Below are 15,310 nucleotides of genomic sequence, written 5' to 3'. Positions count from 1 at the left end.
GGGCCACACGTGCAACCTTCGCGATATAAAAATCGCATCTCCCCGGCGGGGAATCGAACCCCGGTCTCCCGCGTGACAGGCGGGGATACTAACCACTATACTACCGAGGAACACGCGGTCGTTGACTGCAGTGCACGCACATTTATGGTCTCTCAGGTACGTGATACATCTCAAATCTAGCGTCCCGATGCTTCCATAGTCAGCTGCTACGAAATAAAAGTATGCCCCAGGTGAGGTTCGAACTCACAACCCCGGCATTGCTCACGGCTACTGCCTTATAAGTACCGTGCGCTAACCAATTGCGCCACTGGGGCTACAGCAGAGTGCTTACAGTTAGCGGTATTCACTTTGATGCCAACCTGTTGTGGCTACAGACCCGTCATACGACCGTCACCTGCGGCCATACTACGACTTTAGCACCTGTCTACGAATGCTTCACACGATTCTTGTTTTATATGCTACACTTACAAGCATGTCAACCGCTTGTCATCACCGAAAAAATGCAAAAAAACGGGCGCCTGGCATTCCGCTACCTGTCCAACAGCGACGGCAGATGTGTGGCAAGCTCTAAGCTGTGCAGGCGCTCCGTGGCCGAGCAGCTGGAGGAGAGATGCCTTCCTTGGTGGCAGCTCCCTGCAGAGTGCGGAAGACCAGAGTGGCCGCGCCGACGTTGTCAGTGGATGGCATGCAATTGCCGAGCCACGGAGAACACGTTGCTTTGCGATGTGCACCCGCCTCGTAGCAGAAAACGCGAACGGTGGCCCTGTGGCGCAACGGATAACGCGTCTGACTACGGATCAGAAGATTCCAGGTTCGAATCCTGGCAGGGTCGGCATTTTGTTAGTTGCGGGCGCGTAGCTAGGCAGTGCATTCGAATGTCTCCACCTTCGTGGAGTGCAATGTTAATCCTGAGCATCTCGCAGCTGCATCTCGAGACGATCGCGGTAAATATCGCTTGGTGCAAGCGTCAGCGTAGCGTCAGTCGAGCAAAGTCGAGACAAGTCAAGCTGGGAGATGCTACACAGTTAATTAAACGGTAGGCGACGCAGACAACGCTTTTCCAAGTGTCCCATGTCACGCACCGAAGAGCGCGCTTCTCTCCGCACAGCAGAGTGGCGCAGTGGAAGCGTGCTGGGCCCATAACCCAGAGGTCCGTGGATCGAAACCACGCTCTGCTAAAATTATTCTTTTTCTTGGGTGCTTCGAGCTCGATCATTAATCTTGGGGTGCGCTGATTCAGCGTCGACAGCAAACCCTGTGAGTTGTGAAACGACGACGTCGTGTGCAGAATACGAGAAACACTTCCTAAGACGCAGACTTTCTTACGATTTTTTAGCAATTACATTCCTTGATCACAACGGTAATGCTTTTTCGGGCCACACGTGCAACCTTCGCGATATAAAAATCGCATCTCCCCGGCGGGGAATCGAACCCCGGTGTCCCGCGTGACAGGCGGGGGTACTAACCACTATACTACCGAGGAACACGCGGTCGTTGACTGCAGTGCACGCACATTTATGGTCTCTCAGGTACGTGATACATCTCAAATCTAGCGTCCCGATGCTTCCATAGTCAGCTGCTACGAAATAAAAGTATGCCCCAGGTGAGGCTCGAACTCACAACCCCGGCATTGCTCACGGCTACTGCCTTATAAGTACCGTGCGCTAACCAATTGCGCCACTGGGGCTACAGCAGAGTGCTTACAGTTAGCGGTATTCACTTTGATGCCAACCTGTTGTGGCTACAGACCCGTCATACGACCGTCACCTGCGGCCATACTACGACTTTAGCACCTGTCTACGAATGCTTCACACGATTCTTGTTTTATATGCTACACTTACAAGCATGTCAACCGCTTGTCATCACCGAAAAAATGCAAAAAAACGGGCGCCTGGCATTCCGCTACCTGTCCAACAGCGACGGCAGATGTGTGGCAAGCTCTAAGCTGTGCAGGCGCTCCGTGGCCGAGCAGCTGGAGGAGAGATGCCTTCCTTGGTGGCAGCTCCCTGCAGAGTGCGGAAGACCAGAGTGGCCGCGCCGACGTTGTCAGTGGATGGCATGCAATTGCCGAGCCACGGAGAACACGTTGCTTTGCGATGTGCACCCGCCTCGTAGCAGAAAACGCGAACGGTGGCCCTGTGGCGCAACGGATAACGCGTCTGACTACGGATCAGAAGATTCCAGGTTCGAATCCTGGCAGGGTCGGCATTTTGTTAGTTGCGGGCGCGTAGCTAGGCAGTGCATTCGAATGTCTCCACCTTCGTGGAGTGCAATGTTAATCCTGAGCATCTCGCAGCTGCATCTCGAGACGATCGCGGTAAATATCGCTTGGTGCAAGCGTCAGCGTAGCGTCAGTCGAGCAAAGTCGAGACAAGTCAAGCTGGGAGATGCTACACAGTTAATTAAACGGTAGGCGACGCAGACAACGCTTTTCCAAGTGTCCCATGTCACGCACCGAAGAGCGCGCTTCTCTCCGCACAGCAGAGTGGCGCAGTGGAAGCGTGCTGGGCCCATAACCCAGAGGTCCGTGGATCGAAACCACGCTCTGCTAAAATTATTCTTTTTCTTGGGTGCTTCGAGCTCGATCATTAATCTTGGGGTGCGCTGATTCAGCGTCGACAGCAAACCCTGTGAGTTGTGAAACGACGACGTCGTGTGCAGAATACGAGAAACACTTCCTAAGACGCAGACTTTCTTACGATTTTTTAGCAATTACATTCCTTGATCACAACGGTAATGCTTTTTCGGGCCACACGTGCAACCTTCGCGATATAAAAATCGCATCTCCCCGGCGGGGAATCGAACCCCGGTGTCCCGCGTGACAGGCGGGGGTACTAACCACTATACTACCGAGGAACACGCGGTCGTTGACTGCAGTGCACGCACATTTATGGTCTCTCAGGTACGTGATACATCTCAAATCTAGCGTCCCGATGCTTCCATAGTCAGCTGCTACGAAATAAAAGTATGCCCCAGGTGAGGCTCGAACTCACAACCCCGGCATTGCTCACGGCTACTGCCTTATAAGTACCGTGCGCTAACCAATTGCGCCACTGGGGCTACAGCAGAGTGCTTACAGTTAGCGGTATTCACTTTGATGCCAACCTGTTGTGGCTACAGACCCGTCATACGACCGTCACCTGCGGCCATACTACGACTTTAGCACCTGTCTACGAATGCTTCACACGATTCTTGTTTTATATGCTACACTTACAAGCATGTCAACCGCTTGTCATCACCGAAAAAATGCAAAAAAACGGGCGCCTGGCATTCCGCTACCTGTCCAACAGCGACGGCAGATGTGTGGCAAGCTCTAAGCTGTGCAGGCGCTCCGTGGCCGAGCAGCTGGAGGAGAGATGCCTTCCTTGGTGGCAGCTCCCTGCAGAGTGCGGAAGACCAGAGTGGCCGCGCCGACGTTGTCAGTGGATGGCATGCAATTGCCGAGCCACGGAGAACACGTTGCTTTGCGATGTGCACCCGCCTCGTAGCAGAAAACGCGAACGGTGGCCCTGTGGCGCAACGGATAACGCGTCTGACTACGGATCGGAAGATTCCAGGTTCGAATCCTGGCAGGGTCGGCATTTTGTTAGTTGCGGGCGCGTAGCTAGGCAGTGCATTCGAATGTCTCCACCTTCGTGGAGTGCAATGTTAATCCTGAGCATCTCGCAGCTGCATCTCGAGACGATCGCGGTAAATATCGCTTGGTGCAAGCGTCAGCGTAGCGTCAGTCGAGCAAAGTCGAGACAAGTCAAGCTGGGAGATGCTACACAGTTAATTAAACGGTAGGCGACGCAGACAACGCTTTTCCAAGTGTCCCATGTCACGCACCGAAGAGCGCGCTTCTCTCCGCACAGCAGAGTGGCGCAGTGGAAGCGTGCTGGGCCCATAACCCAGAGGTCCGTGGATCGAAACCACGCTCTGCTAAAATTATTCTTTTTCTTGGGTGCTTCGAGCTCGATCATTAATCTTGGGGTGCGCTGATTCAGCGTCGACAGCAAACCCTGTGAGTTGTGAAACGACGACGTCGTGTGCAGAATACGAGAAACACTTCCTAAGACGCAGACTTTCTTACGATTTTTTAGCAATTACATTCCTTGATCACAACGGTAATGCTTTTTCGGGCCACACGTGCAACCTTCGCGATATAAAAATCGCATCTCCCCGGCGGGGAATCGAACCCCGGTGTCCCGCGTGACAGGCGGGGGTACTAACCACTATACTACCGAGGAACACGCGGTCGTTGACTGCAGTGCACGCACATTTATGGTCTCTCAGGTACGTGATACATCTCAAATCTAGCGTCCCGATGCTTCCATAGTCAGCTGCTACGAAATAAAAGTATGCCCCAGGTGAGGCTCGAACTCACAACCCCGGCATTGCTCACGGCTACTGCCTTATAAGTACCGTGCGCTAACCAATTGCGCCACTGGGGCTACAGCAGAGTGCTTACAGTTAGCGGTATTCACTTTGATGCCAACCTGTTGTGGCTACAGACCCGTCATACGACCGTCACCTGCGGCCATACTACGACTTTAGCACCTGTCTACGAATGCTTCACACGATTCTTGTTTTATATGCTACACTTACAAGCATGTCAACCGCTTGTCATCACCGAAAAAATGCAAAAAAACGGGCGCCTGGCATTCCGCTACCTGTCCAACAGCGACGGCAGATGTGTGGCAAGCTCTAAGCTGTGCAGGCGCTCCGTGGCCGAGCAGCTGGAGGAGAGATGCCTTCCTTGGTGGCAGCTCCCTGCAGAGTGCGGAAGACCAGAGTGGCCGCGCCGACGTTGTCAGTGGATGGCATGCAATTGCCGAGCCACGGAGAACACGTTGCTTTGCGATGTGCACCCGCCTCGTAGCAGAAAACGCGAACGGTGGCCCTGTGGCGCAACGGATAACGCGTCTGACTACGGATCAGAAGATTCCAGGTTCGAATCCTGGCAGGGTCGGCATTTTGTTAGTTGCGGGCGCGTAGCTAGGCAGTGCATTCGAATGTCTCCACCTTCGTGGAGTGCAATGTTAATCCTGAGCATCTCGCAGCTGCATCTCGAGACGATCGCGGTAAATATCGCTTGGTGCAAGCGTCAGCGTAGCGTCAGTCGAGCAAAGTCGAGACAAGTCAAGCTGGGAGATGCTACACAGTTAATTAAACGGTAGGCGACGCAGACAACGCTTTTCCAAGTGTCCCATGTCACGCACCGAAGAGCGCGCTTCTCTCCGCACAGCAGAGTGGCGCAGTGGAAGCGTGCTGGGCCCATAACCCAGAGGTCCGTGGATCGAAACCACGCTCTGCTAAAATTATTCTTTTTCTTGGGTGCTTCGAGCTCGATCATTAATCTTGGGGTGCGCTGATTCAGCGTCGACAGCAAACCCTGTGAGTTGTGAAACGACGACGTCGTGTGCAGAATACGAGAAACACTTCCTAAGACGCAGACTTTCTTACGATTTTTTAGCAATTACATTCCTTGATCACAACGGTAATGCTTTTTCGGGCCACACGTGCAACCTTCGCGATATAAAAATCGCATCTCCCCGGCGGGGAATCGAACCCCGGTCTCCCGCGTGACAGGCGGGGATACTAACCACTATACTACCGAGGAACACGCGGTCGTTGACTGCAGTGCACGCACATTTATGGTCTCTCAGGTACGTGATACATCTCAAATCTAGCGTCCCGATGCTTCCATAGTCAGCTGCTACGAAATAAAAGTATGCCCCAGGTGAGGTTCGAACTCACAACCCCGGCATTGCTCACGGCTACTGCCTTATAAGTACCGTGCGCTAACCAATTGCGCCACTGGGGCTACAGCAGAGTGCTTACAGTTAGCGGTATTCACTTTGATGCCAACCTGTTGTGGCTACAGACCCGTCATACGACCGTCACCTGCGGCCATACTACGACTTTAGCACCTGTCTACGAATGCTTCACACGATTCTTGTTTTATATGCTACACTTACAAGCATGTCAACCGCTTGTCATCACCGAAAAAATGCAAAAAAACGGGCGCCTGGCATTCCGCTACCTGTCCAACAGCGACGGCAGATGTGTGGCAAGCTCTAAGCTGTGCAGGCGCTCCGTGGCCGAGCAGCTGGAGGAGAGATGCCTTCCTTGGTGGCAGCTCCCTGCAGAGTGCGGAAGACCAGAGTGGCCGCGCCGACGTTGTCAGTGGATGGCATGCAATTGCCGAGCCACGGAGAACACGTTGCTTTGCGATGTGCACCCGCCTCGTAGCAGAAAACGCGAACGGTGGCCCTGTGGCGCAACGGATAACGCGTCTGACTACGGATCAGAAGATTCCAGGTTCGAATCCTGGCAGGGTCGGCATTTTGTTAGTTGCGGGCGCGTAGCTAGGCAGTGCATTCGAATGTCTCCACCTTCGTGGAGTGCAATGTTAATCCTGAGCATCTCGCAGCTGCATCTCGAGACGATCGCGGTAAATATCGCTTGGTGCAAGCGTCAGCGTAGCGTCAGTCGAGCAAAGTCGAGACAAGTCAAGCTGGGAGATGCTACACAGTTAATTAAACGGTAGGCGACGCAGACAACGCTTTTCCAAGTGTCCCATGTCACGCACCGAAGAGCGCGCTTCTCTCCGCACAGCAGAGTGGCGCAGTGGAAGCGTGCTGGGCCCATAACCCAGAGGTCCGTGGATCGAAACCACGCTCTGCTAAAATTATTCTTTTTCTTGGGTGCTTCGAGCTCGATCATTAATCTTGGGGTGCGCTGATTCAGCGTCGACAGCAAACCCTGTGAGTTGTGAAACGACGACGTCGTGTGCAGAATACGAGAAACACTTCCTAAGACGCAGACTTTCTTACGATTTTTTAGCAATTACATTCCTTGATCACAACGGTAATGCTTTTTCGGGCCACACGTGCAACCTTCGCGATATAAAAATCGCATCTCCCCGGCGGGGAATCGAACCCCGGTGTCCCGCGTGACAGGCGGGGGTACTAACCACTATACTACCGAGGAACACGCGGTCGTTGACTGCAGTGCACGCACATTTATGGTCTCTCAGGTACGTGATACATCTCAAATCTAGCGTCCCGATGCTTCCATAGTCAGCTGCTACGAAATAAAAGTATGCCCCAGGTGAGGCTCGAACTCACAACCCCGGCATTGCTCACGGCTACTGCCTTATAAGTACCGTGCGCTAACCAATTGCGCCACTGGGGCTACAGCAGAGTGCTTCCAGTTAGCGGTATTCACTTTGATGCCAACCTGTTGTGGCTACAGACCCGTCATACGACCGTCACCTGCGGCCATACTACGACTTTAGCACCTGTCTACGAATGCTTCACACGATTCTTGTTTTATATGCTACACTTACAAGCATGTCAACCGCTTGTCATCACCGAAAAAATGCAAAAAAACGGGCGCCTGGCATTCCGCTACCTGTCCAACAGCGACGGCAGATGTGTGGCAAGCTCTAAGCTGTGCAGGCGCTCCGTGGCCGAGCAGCTGGAGGAGAGATGCCTTCCTTGGTGGCAGCTCCCTGCAGAGTGCGGAAGACCAGAGTGGCCGCGCCGACGTTGTCAGTGGATGGCATGCAATTGCCGAGCCACGGAGAACACGTTGCTTTGCGATGTGCACCCGCCTCGTAGCAGAAAACGCGAACGGTGGCCCTGTGGCGCAACGGATAACGCGTCTGACTACGGATCAGAAGATTCCAGGTTCGAATCCTGGCAGGGTCGGCATTTTGTTAGTTGCGGGCGCGTAGCTAGGCAGTGCATTCGAATGTCTCCACCTTCGTGGAGTGCAATGTTAATCCTGAGCATCTCGCAGCTGCATCTCGAGACGATCGCGGTAAATATCGCTTGGTGCAAGCGTCAGCGTAGCGTCAGTCGAGCAAAGTCGAGACAAGTCAAGCTGGGAGATGCTACACAGTTAATTAAACGGTAGGCGACGCAGACAACGCTTTTCCAAGTGTCCCATGTCACGCACCGAAGAGCGCGCTTCTCTCCGCACAGCAGAGTGGCGCAGTGGAAGCGTGCTGGGCCCATAACCCAGAGGTCCGTGGATCGAAACCACGCTCTGCTAAAATTATTCTTTTTCTTGGGTGCTTCGAGCTCGATCATTAATCTTGGGGTGCGCTGATTCAGCGTCGACAGCAAACCCTGTGAGTTGTGAAACGACGACGTCGTGTGCAGAATACGAGAAACACTTCCTAAGACGCAGACTTTCTTACGATTTTTTAGCAATTACATTCCTTGATCACAACGGTAATGCTTTTTCGGGCCACACGTGCAACCTTCGCGATATAAAAATCGCATCTCCCCGGCGGGGAATCGAACCCCGGTGTCCCGCGTGACAGGCGGGGGTACTAACCACTATACTACCGAGGAACACGCGGTCGTTGACTGCAGTGCACGCACATTTATGGTCTCTCAGGTACGTGATACATCTCAAATCTAGCGTCCCGATGCTTCCATAGTCAGCTGCTACGAAATAAAAGTATGCCCCAGGTGAGGCTCGAACTCACAACCCCGGCATTGCTCACGGCTACTGCCTTATAAGTACCGTGCGCTAACCAATTGCGCCACTGGGGCTACAGCAGAGTGCTTACAGTTAGCGGTATTCACTTTGATGCCAACCTGTTGTGGCTACAGACCCGTCATACGACCGTCACCTGCGGCCATACTACGACTTTAGCACCTGTCTACGAATGCTTCACACGATTCTTGTTTTATATGCTACACTTACAAGCATGTCAACCGCTTGTCATCACCGAAAAAATGCAAAAAAACGGGCGCCTGGCATTCCGCTACCTGTCCAACAGCGACGGCAGATGTGTGGCAAGCTCTAAGCTGTGCAGGCGCTCCGTGGCCGAGCAGCTGGAGGAGAGATGCCTTCCTTGGTGGCAGCTCCCTGCAGAGTGCGGAAGACCAGAGTGGCCGCGCCGACGTTGTCAGTGGATGGCATGCAATTGCCGAGCCACGGAGAACACGTTGCTTTGCGATGTGCACCCGCCTCGTAGCAGAAAACGCGAACGGTGGCCCTGTGGCGCAACGGATAACGCGTCTGACTACGGATCGGAAGATTCCAGGTTCGAATCCTGGCAGGGTCGGCATTTTGTTAGTTGCGGGCGCGTAGCTAGGCAGTGCATTCGAATGTCTCCACCTTCGTGGAGTGCAATGTTAATCCTGAGCATCTCGCAGCTGCATCTCGAGACGATCGCGGTAAATATCGCTTGGTGCAAGCGTCAGCGTAGCGTCAGTCGAGCAAAGTCGAGACAAGTCAAGCTGGGAGATGCTACACAGTTAATTAAACGGTAGGCGACGCAGACAACGCTTTTCCAAGTGTCCCATGTCACGCACCGAAGAGCGCGCTTCTCTCCGCACAGCAGAGTGGCGCAGTGGAAGCGTGCTGGGCCCATAACCCAGAGGTCCGTGGATCGAAACCACGCTCTGCTAAAATTATTCTTTTTCTTGGGTGCTTCGAGCTCGATCATTAATCTTGGGGTGCGCTGATTCAGCGTCGACAGCAAACCCTGTGAGTTGTGAAACGACGACGTCGTGTGCAGAATACGAGAAACACTTCCTAAGACGCAGACTTTCTTACGATTTTTTAGCAATTACATTCCTTGATCACAACGGTAATGCTTTTTCGGGCCACACGTGCAACCTTCGCGATATAAAAATCGCATCTCCCCGGCGGGGAATCGAACCCCGGTGTCCCGCGTGACAGGCGGGGGTACTAACCACTATACTACCGAGGAACACGCGGTCGTTGACTGCAGTGCACGCACATTTATGGTCTCTCAGGTACGTGATACATCTCAAATCTAGCGTCCCGATGCTTCCATAGTCAGCTGCTACGAAATAAAAGTATGCCCCAGGTGAGGCTCGAACTCACAACCCCGGCATTGCTCACGGCTACTGCCTTATAAGTACCGTGCGCTAACCAATTGCGCCACTGGGGCTACAGCAGAGTGCTTACAGTTAGCGGTATTCACTTTGATGCCAACCTGTTGTGGCTACAGACCCGTCATACGACCGTCACCTGCGGCCATACTACGACTTTAGCACCTGTCTACGAATGCTTCACACGATTCTTGTTTTATATGCTACACTTACAAGCATGTCAACCGCTTGTCATCACCGAAAAAATGCAAAAAAACGGGCGCCTGGCATTCCGCTACCTGTCCAACAGCGACGGCAGATGTGTGGCAAGCTCTAAGCTGTGCAGGCGCTCCGTGGCCGAGCAGCTGGAGGAGAGATGCCTTCCTTGGTGGCAGCTCCCTGCAGAGTGCGGAAGACCAGAGTGGCCGCGCCGACGTTGTCAGTGGATGGCATGCAATTGCCGAGCCACGGAGAACACGTTGCTTTGCGATGTGCACCCGCCTCGTAGCAGAAAACGCGAACGGTGGCCCTGTGGCGCAACGGATAACGCGTCTGACTACGGATCAGAAGATTCCAGGTTCGAATCCTGGCAGGGTCGGCATTTTGTTAGTTGCGGGCGCGTAGCTAGGCAGTGCATTCGAATGTCTCCACCTTCGTGGAGTGCAATGTTAATCCTGAGCATCTCGCAGCTGCATCTCGAGACGATCGCGGTAAATATCGCTTGGTGCAAGCGTCAGCGTAGCGTCAGTCGAGCAAAGTCGAGACAAGTCAAGCTGGGAGATGCTACACAGTTAATTAAACGGTAGGCGACGCAGACAACGCTTTTCCAAGTGTCCCATGTCACGCACCGAAGAGCGCGCTTCTCTCCGCACAGCAGAGTGGCGCAGTGGAAGCGTGCTGGGCCCATAACCCAGAGGTCCGTGGATCGAAACCACGCTCTGCTAAAATTATTCTTTTTCTTGGGTGCTTCGAGCTCGATCATTAATCTTGGGGTGCGCTGATTCAGCGTCGACAGCAAACCCTGTGAGTTGTGAAACGACGACGTCGTGTGCAGAATACGAGAAACACTTCCTAAGACGCAGACTTTCTTACGATTTTTTAGCAATTACATTCCTTGATCACAACGGTAATGCTTTTTCGGGCCACACGTGCAACCTTCGCGATATAAAAATCGCATCTCCCCGGCGGGGAATCGAACCCCGGTGTCCCGCGTGACAGGCGGGGGTACTAACCACTATACTACCGAGGAACACGCGGTCGTTGACTGCAGTGCACGCACATTTATGGTCTCTCAGGTACGTGATACATCTCAAATCTAGCGTCCCGATGCTTCCATAGTCAGCTGCTACGAAATAAAAGTATGCCCCAGGTGAGGCTCGAACTCACAACCCCGGCATTGCTCACGGCTACTGCCTTATAAGTACCGTGCGCTAACCAATTGCGCCACTGGGGCTACAGCAGAGTGCTTACAGTTAGCGGTATTCACTTTGATGCCAACCTGTTGTGGCTACAGACCCGTCATACGACCGTCACCTGCGGCCATACTACGACTTTAGCACCTGTCTACGAATGCTTCACACGATTCTTGTTTTATATGCTACACTTACAAGCATGTCAACCGCTTGTCATCACCGAAAAAATGCAAAAAAACGGGCGCCTGGCATTCCGCTACCTGTCCAACAGCGACGGCAGATGTGTGGCAAGCTCTAAGCTGTGCAGGCGCTCCGTGGCCGAGCAGCTGGAGGAGAGATGCCTTCCTTGGTGGCAGCTCCCTGCAGAGTGCGGAAGACCAGAGTGGCCGCGCCGACGTTGTCAGTGGATGGCATGCAATTGCCGAGCCACGGAGAACACGTTGCTTTGCGATGTGCACCCGCCTCGTAGCAGAAAACGCGAACGGTGGCCCTGTGGCGCAACGGATAACGCGTCTGACTACGGATCGGAAGATTCCAGGTTCGAATCCTGGCAGGGTCGGCATTTTGTTAGTTGCGGGCGCGTAGCTAGGCAGTGCATTCGAATGTCTCCACCTTCGTGGAGTGCAATGTTAATCCTGAGCATCTCGCAGCTGCATCTCGAGACGATCGCGGTAAATATCGCTTGGTGCAAGCGTCAGCGTAGCGTCAGTCGAGCAAAGTCGAGACAAGTCAAGCTGGGAGATGCTACACAGTTAATTAAACGGTAGGCGACGCAGACAACGCTTTTCCAAGTGTCCCATGTCACGCTCCGAAGAGCGCGCCTCTTTCCGCACAGCAGAGTGGCGCAGTGGAAGCGTGCTGGGCCCATAACCCAGAGGTCCGTGGATCGAAACCACGCTCTGCTAAAATTATTCTTTTTCTTGGGTGCTTCGAGCTCGATCATTAATCTTGGGGTGCGCTGATTCAGCGTCGACAGCAAACCCTGTGAGTTGTGAAACGACGACGTCGTGTGCAGAATACGAGAAACACTTCCTAAGACGCAGACTTTCTTACGATTTTTTAGCAATTACATTCCTTGATCACAACGGTAATGCTTTTTCGGGCCACACGTGCAACCTTCGCGATATAAAAATCGCATCTCCCCGGCGGGGAATCGAACCCCGGTGTCCCGCGTGACAGGCGGGGGTACTAACCACTATACTACCGAGGAACACGCGGTCGTTGACTGCAGTGCACGCACATTTATGGTCTCTCAGGTACGTGATACATCTCAAATCTAGCGTCCCGATGCTTCCATAGTCAGCTGCTACGAAATAAAAGTATGCCCCAGGTGAGGCTCGAACTCACAACCCCGGCATTGCTCACGGCTACTGCCTTATAAGTACCGTGCGCTAACCAATTGCGCCACTGGGGCTACAGCAGAGTGCTTACAGTTAGCGGTATTCACTTTGATGCCAACCTGTTGTGGCTACAGACCCGTCATACGACCGTCACCTGCGGCCATACTACGACTTTAGCACCTGTCTACGAATGCTTCACACGATTCTTGTTTTATATGCTACACTTACAAGCATGTCAACCGCTTGTCATCACCGAAAAAATGCAAAAAAAACGGGCGCCTGGCATTCCGCTACCTGTCCAACAGCGACGGCAGATGTGTGGCAAGCTCTAAGCTGTGCAGGCGCTCCGTGGCCGAGCAGCTGGAGGAGAGATGCCTTCCTTGGTGGCAGCTCCCTGCAGAGTGCGGAAGACCAGAGTGGCCGCGCCGACGTTGTCAGTGGATGGCATGCAATTGCCGAGCCACGGAGAACACGTTGCTTTGCGATGTGCACCCGCCTCGTAGCAGAAAACGCGAACGGTGGCCCTGTGGCGCAACGGATAACGCGTCTGACTACGGATCGGAAGATTCCAGGTTCGAATCCTGGCAGGGTCGGCATTTTGTTAGTTGCGGGCGCGTAGCTAGGCAGTGCATTCGAATGTCTCCACCTTCGTGGAGTGCAATGTTAATCCTGAGCATCTCGCAGCTGCATCTCGAGACGATCGCGGTAAATATCGCTTGGTGCAAGCGTCAGCGTAGCGTCAGTCGAGCAAAGTCGAGACAAGTCAAGCTGGGAGATGCTACACAGTTAATTAAACGGTAGGCGACGCAGACAACGCTTTTCCAAGTGTCCCATGTCACGCTCCGAAGAGCGCGCCTCTTTCCGCACAGCAGAGTGGCGCAGTGGAAGCGTGCTGGGCCCATAACCCAGAGGTCCGTGGATCGAAACCACGCTCTGCTAAAATTATTCTTTTTCTTGGGTGCTTCGAGCTCGATCATTAATCTTGGGGTGCGCTGATTCAGCGTCGACAGCAAACCCTGTGAGTTGTGAAACGACGACGTCGTGTGCAGAATACGAGAAACACTTCCTAAGACGCAGACTTTCTTACGATTTTTTAGCAATTACATTCCTTGATCACAACGGTAATGCTTTTTCGGGCCACACGTGCAACCTTCGCGATATAAAAATCGCATCTCCCCGGCGGGGAATCGAAAACCGGTCTCCCGCGTGACAGGCGGGGATACTAACCACTATACTACCGAGGAACACGCGGTCGTTGACTGCAGTGCACGCACATTTATGGTCTCTCAGGTACGTGATACATCTCAAATCTAGCGTCCCGATGCTTCCATAGTCAGCTGCTACGAAATAAAAGTATGCCCCAGGTGAGGCTCGAACTCACAACCCCGGCATTGCTCACGGCTACTGCCTTATAAGTACCGTGCGCTAACCAATTGCGCCACTGGGGCTACAGCACAGTGCTTACAGTTAGCGGTATTCACTTTGATGCCAACCTGTTGTGGCTACAGACCCGTCATACGACCGTCACCTGCGGCCATACTACGACTTTAGCACCTGTCTACGAATGCTTCACACGATTCTTGTTTTATATGCTACACTTAAAAGCATGTCAACCGCTTGTCATCACCGAAAAAATGCAAAAAAACGGGCGCCTGGCATTCCGCTACCTGTCCAACAGCGACGGCAGATGTGTGGCAAGCTCTAAGCTGTGCAGGCGCTCCGTGGCCGAGCAGCTGGAGGAGAGATGCCTTCCTTGGTGGCAGCTCCCTGCAGAGTGCGGAAGACCAGAGTGGCCGCGCCGACGTTGTCAGTGGATGGCATGCAATTGCCGAGCCACGGAGAACACGTTGCTTTGCGATGTGCACCCGCCTCGTAGCAGAAAACGCGAACGGTGGCCCTGTGGCGCAACGGATAACGCGTCTGACTACGGATCAGAAGATTCCAGGTTCGAATCCTGGCAGGGTCGGCATTTTGTTAGTTGCGGGCGCGTAGCTAGGCAGTGCATTCGAATGTCTCCACCTTCGTGGAGTGCAATGTTAATCCTGAGCATCTCGCAGCTGCATCTCGAGACGATCGCGGTAAATATCGCTTGGTGCAAGCGTCAGCGTAGCGTCAGTCGAGCAAAGTCGAGACAAGTCAAGCTGGGAGATGCTACACAGTTAATTAAACGGTAGGCGACGCAGACAACGCTTTTCCAAGTGTCCCATGTCACGCACCGAAGAGCGCGCTTCTCTCCGCACAGCAGAGTGGCGCAGTGGAAGCGTGCTGGGCCCATAACCCAGAGGTCCGTGGATCGAAACCACGCTCTGCTAAAATTATTCTTTTTCTTGGGTGCTTCGAGCTCGATCATTAATCTTGGGGTGCGCTGATTCAGCGTCGACAGCAAACCCTGTGAGTTGTGAAACGACGACGTCGTGTGCAGAATACGAGAAACACTTCCTAAGACGCAGACTTTCTTACGATTTTTTAGCAATTACATTCCTTGATCACAACGGTAATGCTTTTTCGGGCCACACGTGCAACCTTCGCGATATAAAAATCGCATCTCCCCGGCGGGGAATCGAACCCCGGTCTCCCGCGTGACAGGCGGGGATACTAACCACTATACTACCGAGGAACACGCGGTCGTTGACTGCAGTGCACGCACATTTATGGTCTCTCAGGTACGTGATACATCTCAAATCTAGCGTCCCGATGCTTCCATAGTCAGCTG

At 53.4% G+C, this 15,310-nt stretch overlaps 44 non-coding genes across 44 annotated transcripts; 22 read left to right on the top strand and 22 right to left on the bottom strand.

Annotated features, from left to right (window-relative positions):
* Positions 1-38: 38 nt before the first annotated feature.
* On the bottom strand, positions 39-110 carry Trnad-guc. The gene has a single exon. It is a non-coding gene; the product is annotated as a tRNA-Asp (tRNA).
* A 112-nt stretch (positions 111-222) lies between these two features.
* Trnai-uau lies at positions 223-314 on the bottom strand. Its single transcript is given in 2 exon segments — positions 223-258; positions 277-314. It is a non-coding gene; the product is annotated as a tRNA-Ile (tRNA).
* Positions 315-759: 445 nt separating this feature from the next.
* Trnar-acg lies at positions 760-832 on the top strand. Its single transcript has one exon. It is a non-coding gene; the product is annotated as a tRNA-Arg (tRNA).
* Positions 833-1,106: 274 nt separating this feature from the next.
* Positions 1,107-1,178, top strand: Trnam-cau. Its single transcript has one exon. It is a non-coding gene; the product is annotated as a tRNA-Met (tRNA).
* Positions 1,179-1,411: 233 nt separating this feature from the next.
* On the bottom strand, positions 1,412-1,483 carry Trnad-guc. The gene has a single exon. It is a non-coding gene; the product is annotated as a tRNA-Asp (tRNA).
* Positions 1,484-1,595: 112 nt separating this feature from the next.
* Positions 1,596-1,687, bottom strand: Trnai-uau. Its single transcript is given in 2 exon segments — positions 1,596-1,631; positions 1,650-1,687. It is a non-coding gene; the product is annotated as a tRNA-Ile (tRNA).
* A 445-nt stretch (positions 1,688-2,132) lies between these two features.
* On the top strand, positions 2,133-2,205 carry Trnar-acg. Its single transcript has one exon. It is a non-coding gene; the product is annotated as a tRNA-Arg (tRNA).
* A 274-nt stretch (positions 2,206-2,479) lies between these two features.
* Trnam-cau lies at positions 2,480-2,551 on the top strand. The gene has a single exon. It is a non-coding gene; the product is annotated as a tRNA-Met (tRNA).
* Positions 2,552-2,784: 233 nt separating this feature from the next.
* Trnad-guc lies at positions 2,785-2,856 on the bottom strand. The gene has a single exon. It is a non-coding gene; the product is annotated as a tRNA-Asp (tRNA).
* A 112-nt stretch (positions 2,857-2,968) lies between these two features.
* Positions 2,969-3,060, bottom strand: Trnai-uau. Its single transcript is given in 2 exon segments — positions 2,969-3,004; positions 3,023-3,060. It is a non-coding gene; the product is annotated as a tRNA-Ile (tRNA).
* A 445-nt stretch (positions 3,061-3,505) lies between these two features.
* On the top strand, positions 3,506-3,578 carry Trnar-acg. The gene has a single exon. It is a non-coding gene; the product is annotated as a tRNA-Arg (tRNA).
* A 274-nt stretch (positions 3,579-3,852) lies between these two features.
* On the top strand, positions 3,853-3,924 carry Trnam-cau. Its single transcript has one exon. It is a non-coding gene; the product is annotated as a tRNA-Met (tRNA).
* Positions 3,925-4,157: 233 nt separating this feature from the next.
* Positions 4,158-4,229, bottom strand: Trnad-guc. The gene has a single exon. It is a non-coding gene; the product is annotated as a tRNA-Asp (tRNA).
* A 112-nt stretch (positions 4,230-4,341) lies between these two features.
* On the bottom strand, positions 4,342-4,433 carry Trnai-uau. Its single transcript is given in 2 exon segments — positions 4,342-4,377; positions 4,396-4,433. It is a non-coding gene; the product is annotated as a tRNA-Ile (tRNA).
* Positions 4,434-4,878: 445 nt separating this feature from the next.
* Trnar-acg lies at positions 4,879-4,951 on the top strand. The gene has a single exon. It is a non-coding gene; the product is annotated as a tRNA-Arg (tRNA).
* Positions 4,952-5,225: 274 nt separating this feature from the next.
* Positions 5,226-5,297, top strand: Trnam-cau. The gene has a single exon. It is a non-coding gene; the product is annotated as a tRNA-Met (tRNA).
* Positions 5,298-5,530: 233 nt separating this feature from the next.
* Trnad-guc lies at positions 5,531-5,602 on the bottom strand. Its single transcript has one exon. It is a non-coding gene; the product is annotated as a tRNA-Asp (tRNA).
* A 112-nt stretch (positions 5,603-5,714) lies between these two features.
* On the bottom strand, positions 5,715-5,806 carry Trnai-uau. The gene is given in 2 exon segments: positions 5,715-5,750; positions 5,769-5,806. It is a non-coding gene; the product is annotated as a tRNA-Ile (tRNA).
* Positions 5,807-6,251: 445 nt separating this feature from the next.
* Trnar-acg lies at positions 6,252-6,324 on the top strand. Its single transcript has one exon. It is a non-coding gene; the product is annotated as a tRNA-Arg (tRNA).
* A 274-nt stretch (positions 6,325-6,598) lies between these two features.
* Trnam-cau lies at positions 6,599-6,670 on the top strand. The gene has a single exon. It is a non-coding gene; the product is annotated as a tRNA-Met (tRNA).
* Positions 6,671-6,903: 233 nt separating this feature from the next.
* Trnad-guc lies at positions 6,904-6,975 on the bottom strand. The gene has a single exon. It is a non-coding gene; the product is annotated as a tRNA-Asp (tRNA).
* A 112-nt stretch (positions 6,976-7,087) lies between these two features.
* On the bottom strand, positions 7,088-7,179 carry Trnai-uau. Its single transcript is given in 2 exon segments — positions 7,088-7,123; positions 7,142-7,179. It is a non-coding gene; the product is annotated as a tRNA-Ile (tRNA).
* A 445-nt stretch (positions 7,180-7,624) lies between these two features.
* Trnar-acg lies at positions 7,625-7,697 on the top strand. Its single transcript has one exon. It is a non-coding gene; the product is annotated as a tRNA-Arg (tRNA).
* A 274-nt stretch (positions 7,698-7,971) lies between these two features.
* On the top strand, positions 7,972-8,043 carry Trnam-cau. The gene has a single exon. It is a non-coding gene; the product is annotated as a tRNA-Met (tRNA).
* Positions 8,044-8,276: 233 nt separating this feature from the next.
* On the bottom strand, positions 8,277-8,348 carry Trnad-guc. The gene has a single exon. It is a non-coding gene; the product is annotated as a tRNA-Asp (tRNA).
* Positions 8,349-8,460: 112 nt separating this feature from the next.
* Positions 8,461-8,552, bottom strand: Trnai-uau. The gene is given in 2 exon segments: positions 8,461-8,496; positions 8,515-8,552. It is a non-coding gene; the product is annotated as a tRNA-Ile (tRNA).
* A 445-nt stretch (positions 8,553-8,997) lies between these two features.
* Positions 8,998-9,070, top strand: Trnar-acg. The gene has a single exon. It is a non-coding gene; the product is annotated as a tRNA-Arg (tRNA).
* A 274-nt stretch (positions 9,071-9,344) lies between these two features.
* On the top strand, positions 9,345-9,416 carry Trnam-cau. The gene has a single exon. It is a non-coding gene; the product is annotated as a tRNA-Met (tRNA).
* Positions 9,417-9,649: 233 nt separating this feature from the next.
* Positions 9,650-9,721, bottom strand: Trnad-guc. Its single transcript has one exon. It is a non-coding gene; the product is annotated as a tRNA-Asp (tRNA).
* A 112-nt stretch (positions 9,722-9,833) lies between these two features.
* On the bottom strand, positions 9,834-9,925 carry Trnai-uau. Its single transcript is given in 2 exon segments — positions 9,834-9,869; positions 9,888-9,925. It is a non-coding gene; the product is annotated as a tRNA-Ile (tRNA).
* A 445-nt stretch (positions 9,926-10,370) lies between these two features.
* On the top strand, positions 10,371-10,443 carry Trnar-acg. Its single transcript has one exon. It is a non-coding gene; the product is annotated as a tRNA-Arg (tRNA).
* Positions 10,444-10,717: 274 nt separating this feature from the next.
* On the top strand, positions 10,718-10,789 carry Trnam-cau. The gene has a single exon. It is a non-coding gene; the product is annotated as a tRNA-Met (tRNA).
* A 233-nt stretch (positions 10,790-11,022) lies between these two features.
* On the bottom strand, positions 11,023-11,094 carry Trnad-guc. Its single transcript has one exon. It is a non-coding gene; the product is annotated as a tRNA-Asp (tRNA).
* A 112-nt stretch (positions 11,095-11,206) lies between these two features.
* Trnai-uau lies at positions 11,207-11,298 on the bottom strand. Its single transcript is given in 2 exon segments — positions 11,207-11,242; positions 11,261-11,298. It is a non-coding gene; the product is annotated as a tRNA-Ile (tRNA).
* Positions 11,299-11,743: 445 nt separating this feature from the next.
* On the top strand, positions 11,744-11,816 carry Trnar-acg. The gene has a single exon. It is a non-coding gene; the product is annotated as a tRNA-Arg (tRNA).
* A 274-nt stretch (positions 11,817-12,090) lies between these two features.
* Trnam-cau lies at positions 12,091-12,162 on the top strand. Its single transcript has one exon. It is a non-coding gene; the product is annotated as a tRNA-Met (tRNA).
* Positions 12,163-12,395: 233 nt separating this feature from the next.
* On the bottom strand, positions 12,396-12,467 carry Trnad-guc. The gene has a single exon. It is a non-coding gene; the product is annotated as a tRNA-Asp (tRNA).
* A 112-nt stretch (positions 12,468-12,579) lies between these two features.
* On the bottom strand, positions 12,580-12,671 carry Trnai-uau. The gene is given in 2 exon segments: positions 12,580-12,615; positions 12,634-12,671. It is a non-coding gene; the product is annotated as a tRNA-Ile (tRNA).
* A 446-nt stretch (positions 12,672-13,117) lies between these two features.
* On the top strand, positions 13,118-13,190 carry Trnar-acg. Its single transcript has one exon. It is a non-coding gene; the product is annotated as a tRNA-Arg (tRNA).
* Positions 13,191-13,464: 274 nt separating this feature from the next.
* Trnam-cau lies at positions 13,465-13,536 on the top strand. The gene has a single exon. It is a non-coding gene; the product is annotated as a tRNA-Met (tRNA).
* Positions 13,537-13,953: 417 nt separating this feature from the next.
* Trnai-uau lies at positions 13,954-14,045 on the bottom strand. The gene is given in 2 exon segments: positions 13,954-13,989; positions 14,008-14,045. It is a non-coding gene; the product is annotated as a tRNA-Ile (tRNA).
* Positions 14,046-14,490: 445 nt separating this feature from the next.
* Trnar-acg lies at positions 14,491-14,563 on the top strand. Its single transcript has one exon. It is a non-coding gene; the product is annotated as a tRNA-Arg (tRNA).
* Positions 14,564-14,837: 274 nt separating this feature from the next.
* Trnam-cau lies at positions 14,838-14,909 on the top strand. The gene has a single exon. It is a non-coding gene; the product is annotated as a tRNA-Met (tRNA).
* A 233-nt stretch (positions 14,910-15,142) lies between these two features.
* Positions 15,143-15,214, bottom strand: Trnad-guc. The gene has a single exon. It is a non-coding gene; the product is annotated as a tRNA-Asp (tRNA).
* Between the last annotated feature and the right edge of the window lie 96 nt (positions 15,215-15,310).

Source organism: Schistocerca piceifrons, unplaced genomic scaffold, assembly GCF_021461385.2.
Source record: "Schistocerca piceifrons isolate TAMUIC-IGC-003096 unplaced genomic scaffold, iqSchPice1.1 HiC_scaffold_1684, whole genome shotgun sequence".
In the NCBI taxonomy this organism is placed as follows: domain Eukaryota; kingdom Metazoa; phylum Arthropoda; class Insecta; order Orthoptera; family Acrididae; genus Schistocerca; species Schistocerca piceifrons.
Note: the sequence above shows the minus strand (reverse complement) of the source record. Positions and strands in the feature narration are given on the sequence as shown.